Source organism: Suricata suricatta, chromosome 2 (assembly GCF_006229205.1).
Source record: "Suricata suricatta isolate VVHF042 chromosome 2, meerkat_22Aug2017_6uvM2_HiC, whole genome shotgun sequence".
In the NCBI taxonomy this organism is placed as follows: domain Eukaryota; kingdom Metazoa; phylum Chordata; class Mammalia; order Carnivora; family Herpestidae; genus Suricata; species Suricata suricatta.
In genome coordinates, this window is record NC_043701.1 from 120875200 (window position 1) to 120889246 (window position 14047).

Genomic DNA, 14047 nt, shown 5'->3' on the forward strand with positions numbered 1-14047 from the left:
AAAAAAAAAAAAAAGAAGATAAGTGTCTTGTAAATTTTAACACAAAATTGACAAAATGCACGTTTACTAACTATTCTGTTCTCTTATAACCTATTTAATACGGAAGAATGGGGACCATGGGTCCGTTCCACACACTATGTACATACATAAAATGTGCAGAACAGAGAGGCCCACGATTGATACTGCCTGACTATGAACACCCTGGAGTGCCCTCTCCCTCCTCCAGGAACAGTGCACAAACACAAACTGCACAAAGACCCAGGTGAGCCTTTGCGTCCCCAGAGGACAACGCTCACGTGAACTTTAATAATAGATATTTCAGCAATGCGCTAGTTTACAACCTTTGCATTTCGCAAGTGGAAGGCACTGAGAATTTCTAAAACTATGGAATGTTTCCTCAAAAGTACGTAAGTTGTGGAGGGTATGCAGAACAGTGGGGATAAAATGGTGTGCACAGGACAAGTGTCGTCTCAGTGTGAGCAGTACAGCCTAGAATACGTTCTTCTTCAGGGCCCTGTGCTCCGTCTCCTGACCCATGGATAGGACGCCGTCCTGTGTCACCACCTGGACACTTCAGGAGGGAGGCCAGCAATTCTGCACACAAACTCCTCTCCAGAGGACACTTCTCTACAAAACCTGGGAGCTGCTAACTCCTTAGCTAGACATTAAAAAGCGGCTTTTGCCCAGTATGTATACAGGCAAGTAAATCTCCCTAAAAAGTGGTGGACGCCCATTGTGACTGATGTGGTGTACTCTCCTCACCCTGTCTCCCAACAGCAAGGCCTGCAAGAGCTGAGCCTGGTCCTGGAGGCTGCCGGTCCTCCGCGGGTCTGACAGTCCTCCACATGGACGCTGTGGTTGGCCAGGTCATGTCCTGTCATCGTGGGGACAGGGATGTGTCATCCACACGGACACTGAGGATGTCGGGCTGAGGCACCTCTGGGCCATGTCCCGTCATCATGGGGACAGGGACGTGTTATCCACACGGACACTGTGGTTGTCCGGCTGTGTCCCGTCATCGTGGGGATAGGTGGCGTGCCGTCCCCACGGACACAAGGGTCACCAGACCAGTTCATACACCCCGGGGCTGAGTTCTGACGCCCCAAGGCTTCTGAGGAGAACTGGTGGTGTCCAATCTTCTGGCGTCAGCATGCAGCGGGCCCGACTCATGGCCCAGGGCAGCCATTTCTGGGCTGGAGTCACCGACTGGCGTCTGCAGGATGGCTGAGGCCAGTGCAGCCCATAGGCATCTGTGGTAATGGATCACGTCTTCTCACACTGAAGGAAGGTCCTCAAGTGGAGAAGGGGGGAAGGGGGGTGCAGAGAGTGTGAAGAACGGGGCAGACCGCCGGGGGAGGGGCAGAGATCTTGAGGGGTGGGGTGGAGAACCACGGGGTGGGGCCAAAAACCACTAGTGGTGTGGAAAGGAGGTGGGGCCCGTGGTATGGAGACTCGCAGCATTGAGGGTGGAGAGCTGGTGGAGACCCTGCTCTCTTCCTCCTCTTGGATGCTGGGTCAGGCTGGGGCTTTCCTGGCACCTGCTGTACTTTTAGCAGGGGTGGCACTGAGAAGTGTCTGCCAGTGCTGATGCAGCTTCTTAAAGTACACATGAGAACCACGCAAAGGAGTTGGTTTTCTTTCTTTTTTCTTTTTTTTAAGTTTATTTATTTTTTTTAATAGTTTATTGTCAAATTGGTTTCCATATAACACCCAGTGCTCTTCCCCACAAGTGCCCTCCTCCATTACCACCACCTCCCTTCCCCCTCCTCCCCCTCCTTCAACCCTTGGTGGTTTTCAGTGTTCAACAGTCTCTCAGGTTTTTAAAACTGCTCTATGTAGAAGAGGGAGGAGGGATTGGATGGTCTCAATAAACTGATTCATCAATTTCACCTGAATTTAATTTCCTGCGTCTTATCCAGGTGTGACCTGGAGAAGTAGTATAACTGTTGGACCCTTTTTCCCAGTGGGAGTCACTGAGAATGGAATCCATAAACACAAACAGAGTTGGTCAATAGGTTTATTCTGTTCAGCCGAATGGCTCCTCCCAAGGATCTTGGAAGAGAGAGAGCCCAAAAAGCCCCACCGGCAAAAGCTCAGCGTTTATACAAGCCAAGATACCGTGGGGCAGTGACTAGATGACTTTCATCTGTTATCTTTACCTTTTCCAGGTGGGGTTGTTTAACAGAATCTCAAGAAACAGGTCTATGGAGTTACATTCCTAGGGTTACCAGAAGGGAAGTGGGCGAGTGAAAACAATAGTTGGCATTTTAGGGTCTAACATCACCTTTTTGCTTTGAGTTTCTTACAACGTGATTATGGTAAGAAATAATGAGAAAATGTATGTTAAAGTAAACAGCTCATTACTTGACAGATAGAGAAAGTAATTATTATTCTTTAATATTTTAGAAATTAGGAGGGGTAGAGCAGAGAGGAAAAGAAGCAAGGATGGTATGGGAAGAATTGCTATTCTCATAATCAAATCCACTGTAATTTAAGTTCCTCATTTGGGAATCCAAATACCCCAATTCCTCAACCCATGAGTGAAAAACACTTATGTAACATTGTGATAGTCACCTATTTACTTTTGAGTTCCAGCAACTACACATCTATGTAAATATGTACATTTTAAAACTTTCCACCTAGAGGAAAAATAAAATTCAACAAGCCAAGAGAATCGTTTGAGATTCTGCAGTGCCCTTGTTTCTGCATCCAAAGTATTAAACTCATTATGAAACCTTTGATCTCATTTAATACTATTAGTGAAGTTCAAATTTCGATCCTGCGACAAGTTCTTCCCGCTGAGAAGCTGAAGCTGATTGAAGTCAATGGGAGTTGGATATCAGTAAACAGATGGGAGCTTTTGCTCTCAGATCAAGTAACTTCTATATTCTCTCCACATAAGCAGTTTTTTCTCTTCTTTCATGTTAAGACAGAGGCACTGTACACTGGTGAGGCATTTCTTCACCCCACATCTGTGATGAATTTTTGGAAAACTATTTGGGATTTCAAACACACAGCCTGCATATTCAGCCACATATCTGCCAAAAATAATAAGAATTCCCTTTCCACAGAAAGAATGAACTAATGAATTACTTAAGATCTCTAACATTTACTTTACTGTGATGTAGCTTGTTTTGCTACTCCATTTATATTTCAAGAAGTCTTTTTAAAGTTTTTATCAAATAGTAAATGATTCGAATAGAATACCATTGAAGAGAAACAGAGTACAGCATAATGGACCCATTACCAATTCTCGATGTATAAATTCAGGCTTAGATCTTTGTCTTACATCTTCACCATTTTTCAGAATACAGAAAAGGACACGTATATTCACACTGCCCAAGATTATGTCAAAGACAATAATCGCTTGGATGATTTCCTCCTCATTTGAACGGAAAACTTCAGAAATATTCTATATTGTCAAACAATCATCATAATTGAGCAAAACCGAACTATTCCAAATAACCAAAATATAAGACATAATGGGTAAATTAAACTGGATTTGATCCCTGTAGGTAAAGAGAATGCACTTATTACTTGTTTGGAAAGGGACAAAAGAGAAGGAAAAAAAAATGTAGGCACAAATATTTCAGTATATTTTTCCAAAGCACAGAAGTGTGCAAATGCTCAAATTGTGATACAAATGTGAAATATGTCTTTTTATCTTTAATAATAACTGGCCTATTTTCTTTCCTTGTTTTTTAATCCTGAGGAAGGATGATTAAGATGCTTTTCATGAACAGAACCAGCTGTAGTTTGATCTATCATCCCATACATACCAACAATGAGAAATACATCTTACTTGATTGATGAGAATAATAATATACCAGTCTCTTGGAGAAAACAAATGTCTACTGAAATTGGATAATGACCTATCCTACCATCATACTACAGAGAGTCCTGGGCAGGGGTGCAGGATGACCCCCAGAGGGTCGTCAAGATCTGAGAGTGGGGAGGACTCCGGAGGACAGGGGACCAGCCCATGTACCCCCAGTTGAACGGTCCCTGAGTAGGTGGTTGGTGTTGGTGAACTATCTATAGGAAAGAAAGAAGACAGACGTGAATAGTGGTAAAGCCACACTTTACTAAGAAAGTCAGTGTCTTTTATGCTATAGGGTTTACACACTTTTTTTCTTTAATGATTACAAAGCTTATAGTCCTTGAGAGAGTAAAAACATGCTCTGGGAAGGATCATTTTTTTATCAAAAAAGAAAGAACAGCCGTGAGAACAGAAGTAAAAAAAAAAAAATGGAACGAGGGAGTCTGTCTCTCAAAGAATCTTCTTTTCTTCAAGGCCCTTTAGCAGTTATGTCTGGGCAAGACGCTTATCATTCAAGGGGTTAATTTTAGACAGAGGATTGTGTTTGCCCCAACAGCAGGCAATGAGCTGGGAACAGAAATAATGTAAGGGAAAGCAGGTGCCACTAACTGGCCCAAGTTGATTCAAAACTTAAAGCTATATGCCTTCATTGCTCTTGCAAAGCAATGAGAAAAATCATAGACAGGTTAAATAGAAGCCACATATGCAGCCCAGGAAGCCAAATGTCACTTCACAGTCTTTCAACTTGTTCCCAAATTTCAACAACTTACCAAATTTTTCTCCTGCGCCCCGGAGGCGTAGCCATCAAGGGTGGCTTATGTAGATTCTCTTGGGTCCTGGAGGCCTGGCCATCAAGGTCACTCTGCGGGAGGTTTTTTGGCCTGCTGGGCCTCAACAGAGGACCTTACCCCACTTCCGAAACCAGATTCAGGAGCTGCATTGTGCTTTTTCATATGACATGCAATGAGGTATGTGTACGCTGAGACTGGCCCAAATAACATACATGTTTCCATTTGTCTTCATGAGACAGCAGCTTGTATTTTTTCATGCCTCCAAGAAAGCTGTAAGAGTTAGCTGAGAATGAGAGGGAGGGAGTAAGGGAGAGAGGGAGAGAGAGAGAGAGAGAGAGAGAGAGAGAGAGAGAGAGAGAAGATATCTGAAAGTGTCTTGGACCATAACAAGAGGGACCATAAAGTGAGTGACCTAGACCATATAGAGCAAGGACCCGATCAGAGCCTGGACCACGTGGGCAGGTGCCAGCACAGAAAAACACCTGACACCACCCAGCTAAATGAATGTAAAAGAAGGGAAAATCACTCACTGGATTTAAATATCACTAAACAAAATCTAGTGCACATGCCCCAAAATCACATTGTCTGAGACCACACAGAAGAGATACTTTATAAAATTTGACAGAAAAATAAATACTTCTTTTGTACTATTGGGTACATGGATTATAAAATTAAAACATTTTTGGACTAGAAGAAATCTTAAAAGTCTACTCCAAACTTTTCATTTAGCCAATAAAGAAGTAAAAAATGGGGCACATGCATGGCTCAGTCAATTAAACGTCCAACTTTTGACTTCAGCTCAGGTCATGATTCACTGTGTATGTTCAGGCCCACATTGGGCTTGTGCTGGCAGCTCAGAGCCTGGAGCCTGCTTCGGATTCTGTGTCTCCCTCTCTCTCTGCCCTTCCCCACCCTCTCAAAATTGGTAAATTAACATTAAAAAACTAAGAAGCAAAAGTCTGGTGAGGTTAGGAGATTCACACAACTTTCCCCCCAGAGTTAATGGTGGGATCAGACCCAGAACTCAGTGTCCTCTTTTCTACTTCAGACTTCTTTCTTCTATATCAGACTGCCTCACTGTCACTCTAAAAGCTGTATTTGTATTTCTACAATACAATTGTCATTTCAAAATGGAGTCAGCTTCATGTGAACTGTAAACATATTAACACAGCCTTGACAGATAGGCAACATAGCATGCTAGCTTATTATTCTTGCTTTCAGTGAATGTTAAAAATATGCCATCTGGAAGTTAGAAATGATTTTCGCTTCTGGTCTTGCTAGAGGTGAGGAAAAGGACACTTTGTTATTATCACAACTCAAAACAGGTAGTTAAAACCACTTTTTAATATTGTATTACCAACCTGTCTAATATTGGTAGAAAACAAATCTAGAGTAAATATGACTTTTAAGTTGAAATGACAAATACAATTTGCAAATATGCAAATTTTAACTAGAAAGAAATCATAACAGATATTCTATTCCAGACACTTTTTAAATTTTGGGGTCTTAAAAATATAAATGCATTGATATATCCCATTTCAAAGCGTTATTATTAAACTGATGGCACCAGATAAGAGTGAACAAAATCTTTCTGTGTCCTTCTGATTATTTGTTACAAGTACATTCCTTTTGTCACCAAAGCAGAAGTACAAGCATGGGCAAAATCCTATAAATGTTGTTCATTTGTTTTTGTATTTCATGCCATGCTAATTTTGATAAGTTTTCTGATCTAATAACTTTCATTTCTTAACATCAAATCTGACATTTTTCCTATTTTTAAGCTTCATATATTTCACATGTACTCTATTATAAGCCATTCCTTCCTAAAATTGATAAATGGATATTTTTCTTCTGTAGTCATTATCACTTGATTTAATTCTCTTTTGAGATATTTATAGATGTCACCTATTTTTCTAGACACAGGAACCATAAATAACATTGAACAGAAATTAGTACTGCATATGCAAATAATTTTTATATCCATCAGTACATTTGATATTCAAAACAATCTAGTGAGGTAGAAATCATTAAAAAGTGAGGATAACAGCAGTAACAATGGAGTGATATTGATAGGCAAGTTTACTTATAATTCTCAATTAAAGATGATTTTTTAAAAAAAGACCAAGGAGTTTAAATTACCAAGGTCAATAGCTGGTGTTCCGTATATATTTCAACTCAAATGTGTACAGAGAATGTTATTTTAGAATAAAACCATCCTCACAATAAACTTAAGAAAAATACTTAACAAATGTAAATGATAAGAATATATGCAAGGTGATATTATTCAATCATGAGTAGAGAGACAAAAACAGCCTTAACCATTTTGCCCAGAATATCTGCCACAACTTCTCTGATTCCTGCTGAGAGGCTAAGACAAATAATACCACAGTCATCAGAGAGAAATTAGGCACATCCTGCCACCCCTGTCTTTGTTCATGAGAGCGACATGGTATTGCCAGATGTTAACGAGAGAGATGAAGTCAATAGTCCCAGGAGCTAAGACTCTCCTTCCTGGGTGTACGTTCTAAAATAGACAGATCTCTACATGTAGAGATGGTTGCCAGAGCTTAGTGGTTATATTTGAGGATATTAAACTTTTCTGCATCTGTAGTTCAAAAGAAGTGTGTATTAGGACTCTGCCTTGGGGTAAGATGCACAGGTACAGCAGGGCCAAAGTTTCCCTGCTGAACACAAACACACCATGAAAATAAATCTTATTTTAAAGATGTCAGAGAACTGTAAATGCAACTATGATCTGATGGACTGAAATTCAAGAAAGGAAAGACCTATCACTTTCCCTTCTTTATTTTGCTCATGATTTATCACCACCCATATTATACAGGGCAGTCAGTTAGCAGAAACCCACGCTAAATACCTTTGAGAATTCAGATGTTTTCTACATTTAGAAAAGCAATACTGTGTATGTATATCCTACTTCTATTCTGTTCCCCACAGGACCTACGACAGTGACCCCAGATTGAGTCCATTGATATTTCTGTAAATAAAGATATAAATATTCACTCTAATTGTGATGAACAAAGATTCTACACAGTCTTTTGTTAATTCAGGTCAGAAGACTCCAGTGGAGTTATGACAAAACTTTAGGTTTTCAGGAGTTTTTTTTTTTTTTTTTAATTTCAGAATTGTGCCGTAGAAAGGTCAGGTGTTTGTTATATTTTTTATTGTTGTCATTAATTGTCTATCTATCCCCTAAAATGTAGGTCCTGGGGGGCAGGGACCCTTTGAATATGAATCATTGCAGCCCAGATCTGATGATAGTACAAGTCATGTAAGAGGCTCTCAGTAAGTGAATGAATGATTTTCCAAAAGGATGTCCAGGAAACAAAAATGGAGCTGCTTTTTCAACCACAAAACAAATCTGAGTGTTACTTATTTCTTCATCTGTGTTGTCATGAATAAGAAGACATTTCAGCTGAGCAGATCTGAGTGTCTCGAAAAGTCACAGTCCTCTATACATTGAGAGAAGAAAACTGCAAATGTTTAATATGGATGGAATATGGAAAATCATGATAAAATAACAGTTCTTACATTTCCTACTTGAAAACGAGGAAATGCTTTTCCTCAAGAAGACGATCTCTAAGAACTGTTCACTTAAAATGCATCACTTCTTCCTGGGGAATGGCAATTTATAAACAAAATTCTATGAATTGTTTGTGTAGTAAAAATGCAAGAAACAGTCTCATCCCAATCCACAAGTCTATACTAAACACACATTTAGCAAGAAAAAATAGGAAAGAATACAAGATTCACATTGTATCTATTTAAAAGACATTTCTTAATACAAAATATCTCAGCTTTTCATGCTACTGCAATCTTTGTGTTAAATTAGATCTTGAGAGTTCACAGAGGAGTTAACATCTATGTCATCTGGGGGTGGAAAGTGAAGATGCTGTCTTGGAGTACACTTTGAAAATAAACATATGAATAAGCACAATTTGTAAAAATGCACCAATTAACAAGTCTTCATTTTACCTTACAGTATGATTGGGTATAAAGTCTGTTGCCAAGATACACAATGAAGACAATGCCCTTGATATTGTTCCTGAGCTTGCAGGATGTTTTTCTCTTTCTAAGAAGTAAAATCAATACAAGAACATCAGTTACAGGCATGAGGGCACATTCTTCCAGTAATAAGAACTGAGACAGAAAGAGCATTAGTCTGAACTGGGAAGGAAGTGTGGGGATTGGACAGAACCTTCACTGATGTTCAGGTTAAGGCTGACTAGGAGCCACAGGGAATGAATTTTCCTAATGAAGGAAAAGCATGTGCAAGTCTAGCAGGGGAACCATGTGGGAGAGAGTGCAATGGCCTAAGCCAAAAGCATTGCTCAGCTTTGGTTTCAGACTTGGCCACTGTGGGAAGGAAATTATCAGGGATTAAGTGTTGATATCTCCCAGATCCTTCTCAGGGACTTTCAAGATGCTTTGCATGTGCCTAACACCCTTGCTGGATAAGGAGCTTCTAACTGAACAACTAACCTGTATATTCTATTTGCCATCTTAGCCTTCTCCTAACCACACTGGTTTGGGGGAAAATCAACGAAGAAAAAAATGAAGGATAGTTCTGAAACATTTACATAGCATAATTCCTATGCAAAATGCATTGATCCTGTTCACATTTACAAATAGTTGCCAGTATTTGTGACTATATCCTCAATGCTTTATATTCTTCTATACATTACGTGGCTTATGAAACCCGAATAGAAAGCGAGCAATGGGAAGGGAGTAATGCACTATAATCATCAAGAATGTGGCTTTGGGAATTTGACCAGTATGAGTCCCAGAACAACACGTACTGAATTAATAATCATAAGCAAATGACCTAGTTTCTCAAAACCTTAATATATCTTTATTTTAAAGTTTATTTTTTTTGAGAGAGAGAGAGAAAATCCAAAGCTGGCTTCAGGCTCTGATCTGTTAGCCCAGAGCCCAATGTGGGGTCTGAACTCCTGAACTGTACGATCATGACCTGAGACGAAATCGACAGTCAGACACCTACCTGTCTGAGCCAACCACACACCCCAAAGCCTTAACATATCTTATGACAATTGTAGATCAAGTCAATAAAGCACTCAGGACAGAGTTTGGCATATAGTTTGAGATCAACATGTGTCAGCTGTTGGTATTACTACTAATTGGCCCTACAGCTGAGTATTGTTGAGGAAATACTCTAACAATTTTTTTAATGTTTATTTATTTTTGACAGACAAAGAGAGACAGAGCATGAGTGGGGCAGGGGCAGAGAGAGAGGGAGGCACAGAATCTGAAGCAGGCTCCAGGCTCTGAGCTGTCAGCACAGAGCCCAGCCCAGAACTCAAACCCCCAAGTCGTGAGATCATGACTTGAGCCAGAGTCAGATGCTTAACTGACTGAGACACCCAGGCACTCCTCTATAACAATTTTTAAATATTTTAAATTTCACTAGCAACATTAAAATATTACCAATAGAATTATAATCATTTTGTCACTTTAATAATTAAAATGGGCTTACATAATTTTCTATTATTAAAAAAAACTGAATTTAAGTGTTACATTGGCTATTGCACTGTGCAGGTAAGTTCATCCCTGCACCTTTTATCTTGGAGCTTGTTTACGCAGTAGCCTTTGCAGATCAGCATTCCTGCCTTAGTGACATCAATGCTCATGACAGTCCTTGGGCATTGTTATTGTAGAAGAAATGAGTATGTTGCAGAAATAAGAAGTAATGAAGGTTGCCGCAAAGACCCATCTCATATTGTATCCATTGAGATTTCTTAAATGTCAAGTCTGGTTGTTTCTCTGTTAATAAACATTTCTATTTGTCTGAGGAATTTAGATATTGGCTTCATTTGACCTTTGTAGTAGAAAAGCATATAACTTTCAGGGTTTTACAATAATAGCAACTTCTGAAACTTCAACACAGAGTTCATACAATCCTCGTTTTGACACCATAATATGTAGGATATTCTTGCCCAGTGGGAAGAAAACAATTTCAGCTGCCAGGAACAAAGTATATCTCCCCCTTCCAACAGCCCTGCATGTCTCTACTGTTCCAGGGTCCTATGAAGAAAACATGTATGTCATGTATCCTATATTTTGTCATAAAATCCCAGTCACACACACCAAACCTTCTGACAATAAATTCATCAGTTCTCATGTGTTATAGCACTAAACAGAGAAAAATGAAATTTTAATTATAAGAAAGCAAAATCACATTATTTATTACTCCATCATATTAACCCACAAGGCTGCCTCAAGGAGTGTACAACAATTTCTTCTCTCAGTTGTGAAGTAGGATTTATAGGTGTGGAATTTTTGATTTCTATAAACTTTAATTATTGTTAATATGCTGAGAATAAACAAAAATTAATATTTGTAGACTTTCTTCAATCTGTACCCAACACAGGTATCTTCTATGTCACTTACTACTACAAACTGTCACAAGATTTCCCCTTAGTTAGCCTTGACTTTATCAGCATCATCTGTTAAAAAAAGTTTCTAATTACTAAAGACATTAATGTATTTTCTTATTTTCTTTTTGGATTTATACTGTTAATCCCTCTTAGAAAAAAAGCTTGGTCACTTTTATTTTATTTTTTAATTTTTTTTCAGTTTACTTATTTTAAGAACTAGAGATAGAGAGAAAGACAAAAGAACACGGGAAGGGCAGACAGACAGAATCCCAAGCAGGCTCTACACTGTCAGCATAGAGCCCAGTGCGGGGCTCAAACTCACAACCATGAGATCAGGACCTGACCTGAAACCAAGAGAGTCAGATGCTTAACCAACTGAGCCACCCAGGTGCCCTGAGATAGCTCATCTTTAAACAATTCCTTTCCATTTATAGAGCAGCCTCTTCTGATGTTTTTCTTAGACCCTCACAACAGGCCTATGCATCTGTTTTTTATTATTGTGGGAAATTTGCGATTCAGAAAATCATCTTGGAGTGGTCACGTGACTGGTCTAAGACCATATGACCTCCAAATTCCACAGCCAGGACACCCATCAGGATTGGCATAGTCTGGATGCTATGCTTTCCCCACTCCACCATACTACCTCCTGCACACAGGCAATACTGGAAATTCTTAAAATGTGTAGAATAGCTTTTTCCTATGTAATTAAGTGTGAGTCCATCATCAGGCATTCAGAATTCCCAAGAATTTAAGAGTACACTAAATTTTTATTCATCTCTACAAGCCTTAGACCTTACTTTGTTTCAAGTTACAAAGTGATCACAAGGCAGCTGGCACCAAACTCTTCCAATAAAGCAGAAAAACCTGAATCATTCAGAAGTCTTTATGATCCTGGCATGAAATATAGTGACCAATATATCCAAGAAGAGTTAACAGACTTCTACAATCTCAAGTTCTTCATCTGGTACATCTGGATATGAACCTGATAGCTTCCAGCTTTTTCAGCTATAATAGTATTATCATTCATGACTTTAAAACCTCTAAAATGGTCTGGAAGCCCAGTCCCAGGGAACTATCCTATGTCTTTTTTAACAGTAACAACAAAACTGGGGTTGATGACTACATTCAGGTAAAAAATGCTAATGTCCTTATTGATCCTGAATGGATCATCCCAGACTAGTTTTCATTCTTTTATTTATCATGATCTGGGGCTCATAAATCCCCCCACAATATATAGAGTCTATACTATTCACTAAAATATAAATAGACCACATGGATTTAGATTCAAGGAAACCATGCTTACATGGATAATGAGCCAGCCTATAAAACAACGAGATAGCGAACTAGTTTCTTAAGGATAAAGGTTATAAGAGGAAATATTGGGCACCTGGGTGGCTCAGTTGGTTGGGTGTCCAGCTTCAGCTCACGTCATGACCTCAGGGTTCATGGATTCAAGCCCTGCATCGGGCTCTGTGCTCAGAGCCTAGAGTGTGCTTCTGACTCTGTGTCTCCCTCTCTCTGACACTCCCCTGCTCATGCTGTCTCTCTATGTCCCTCAAAAATAAATAAAAAAAAAACATTAAAAAATTAAAATAAAGAAGGTTATAAGAGGAAATATATCAATTAAGGGAAATATAATAAGATAAAATTTTATCTCTTCAGAAGATACCTTGTTGTAATTGAAACCTAAGTCATGCTATCAGGTCTAAATCTTTTTATTTTTAAAAATTATTTTAATGTTTGTTTATTTTTGATAGAGTGACTGACACAGAGCATGAGCAGGAGAGGACCAGAGAGATAAGGAGACACAGAATCTGGAGTAGGCTCCAGGCTCTGAGCTGCACAGACCCGATGTGGTGCTCAAACTCACAAACTGTGAGATCATGACCTGAGCCAAAGTTAAATGCTTAAATGACTGAACCACCCCGGTGTCCCTATATCTTTCTGTTGTTTCGGAGTCTTCAAACATGTCCTCTAATCTAAAAATCTTTCATTTAAAATATCTATATGGGTCTACATGTCAGACAGATCTGGATTCAAAGCAGAATTTTCTAATTTCCCAGTTTGGGAAAGTTGCCTAACATCACCAGATCTCAATTTCTCATCTGAAAAGGAGAATAAGCATTTGTGATTTTCAATATTATTGCATTTATCATACCTCACATATGGGAAAAATTGGAAGAGAAATTTAGGCTATGATTTCAAGTATGAAAAAACTGTTTTGCTGTGATGCCTTGATGTGTGGTATCCTCAGACCACTAGAAAAACTATTTTAATTTTTTTTCTAAGTCTGTAAAATAAGAGTTTTTACAGTTTGTAGGCAGTTGACTAATCTACCTAAAAGTTGTCCAGCCCCGAGAAAATGTGATTTTCATGTATAAGCTTTGGAGATCCTCTCGAAAGAAAGAAAGAAAGAAAGAAAGAAAGAAAGAAAGAAAGAAAGAAAGAAAGAAAGAAAGAAAGAAAGAAAGAAAGAAAAGAAAAGAAAAGAAAAGAAAGAAAGAAAGAAAGAAAGAAAGAAAGAAAGAAAGAAAGAAAGAAAGAAAAGAAAGAAAAGAAAGAAAGAAAAGAAAAGAAAAGAAAATGTTTATTCTTCTGATCCATGAACAGGGAATATTTTTCCATTTCTTGGTGTCTTCTTCGATCTCTTTCATAAGTTTTCTATAGTTTTCATCATATAGGTCTTTTACATCCTTGGTTAAGTTTACTCCTAGGTATTTGATGGTTTTCCGTGCAATCGTGAATGGGATCAGTTTCTTAATTTCTCTTTCAGCTGCTTCATTTTTGGTGTATAGGAATGCAACTGATTTCTGTACATTGATAATGTACAAGGAACTCACCAAACTTCACACTCACAAAACAAATAATCCAGTGAAGAAATGGGCAGAAGACATGAACAGACACTTCTCCAAAGAGGACATCCAGATGGCCTACAGACACATAAAACGATGCTCAACATCACTCATCATCAGGGAAACACAAATCAAAACCACACTGAGATATCACCTCACACCAGTCAGAGT